The 1,398-nt window shown below is 37.4% G+C and overlaps 1 pseudogene across 1 annotated transcript; it reads left to right on the top strand.

Moving 5' to 3' along the window:
• Positions 1 to 351: 351 nt before the first annotated feature.
• Positions 352 to 1,398, top strand: LOC143549858 (IQ domain-containing protein IQM4 pseudogene; annotated as a pseudogene). Its single transcript, XR_013138213.1, has 3 exons — positions 352 to 879; positions 975 to 1,155; positions 1,231 to 1,398. The product of XR_013138213.1 is annotated as an IQ domain-containing protein IQM4 pseudogene (transcript).

The following is a 1,398-nucleotide window of genomic DNA, read 5'->3' as shown; positions in this document are numbered from 1 at the left end:
CAATATCCTATCTATATATCCACATATGTATATGTATGTACCATAATCTATCTTCAAATACATACAAAGATAAACAACTACTTTCTACAAAACATTCCAAACTTTCAAGCTTTTGATTTTTGAATCTTCATCATCAAAATCAAACCATAACTTTTTGAATGGTCAATCTTTTACATAAGCAAAAAAGATAAATAGGCACGGCTGAGCTTCATCATATTCATCATCAGTTCTACAAGCAGGAAACACACATATAGTTAGTCATTATAAAGATTCTTGATTAAAGGTGAGTGTTTTTGGTATATATTTATTTATGTTAAAACAATAAATTATGATTCAATTATTTATTTATAATTTAAGCAATTATGATTATGTTTGTGCAGGAGGTATTGAACTTGTTATGGGTTTATCCTTGTCACTATTATCATCAGCTTGGGAAGTAATCTTGAGACATGGTTTCCTAGATCTACCTACCGATCTCCATAACCTCGAAACCCAATTAAGATCATCCGAAAGCTTCAAGAAATCCGATTCAGAATCCGAGATAATAACAACCTCAAATGCTTCACAGGATTCTAGTCCTACAAGTAAAAGAAGGAATTCAATTAGTGTAAATAGCAGTGAACCATTAAAGATCATGCTTGAAACCACCCTTTCTTTCAAGAACTTAGTCCAGGATATTAGAAAGCCCAAGCCCGACAACCCGAATGTTGAAACGAGTCAGTCGGGGTCGACTAACCTTCTTCCTGAACCCGTCGTGTTCTTTTCGCCTCGGCCTGTGAGTGAACTCAATGCTGCGGCTACTACGGTTCAGAAGATATACAAGAGTTATCGAACACGAAGAAATTTAGCCGATTGTGCGGTTGTTGTTGAAGAACTATGGTTAGTTTAAGCACTAATTATACATATGCATAGTCTGCCTTTAGATTGTATAATTTAAATTAATTTGTTTTTCTAAATTATTTGATGTTTTGTAGGTGGAAGGCTTTGGACTTTGCAGCTTTGGATCGAAGCTCGGTTTCGTTTTTCGACGTCGAGAAGCACGAAACTGCGGTTTCAAGATGGGCTCGGGCTAGGACCCGGGCTGCTAAGGTTGGAAAGGGCTTGTCAAAGAATGAAAAGGCTCAAAAACTAGCCTTGCAACATTGGCTTGAAGCTGTAAGCATACAAAACCTTTTATTTGCTTGATGTGGATCATGATATGTTTTTGTATTCTTGGTTTGTTAATTGAAGTGGGGAAGGAATAATCTGGTGGTAAATTATAGCATGGAAGTGCTGAGTAGACTTGGGTCAAGAGTCAAGACTCAAGACCCGGGACCACCATATTCTGGTGTGGGCACATGCACAAGAGGGCCATGTGAACCGCTTCAAATGCCAACACGTAAAGTCCATGTCCAATAG

The sequence above is a fragment of the Bidens hawaiensis genome, unplaced genomic scaffold (assembly GCF_021521415.1).
Source record: "Bidens hawaiensis isolate Kalapana, Puna unplaced genomic scaffold, B.hawaiensis_p1.1 tig00015852_1, whole genome shotgun sequence".
NCBI classification, from domain to species: Eukaryota; Viridiplantae; Streptophyta; class Magnoliopsida; order Asterales; family Asteraceae; genus Bidens; species Bidens hawaiensis.
Note: the sequence above shows the minus strand (reverse complement) of the source record. Positions and strands in the feature narration are given on the sequence as shown.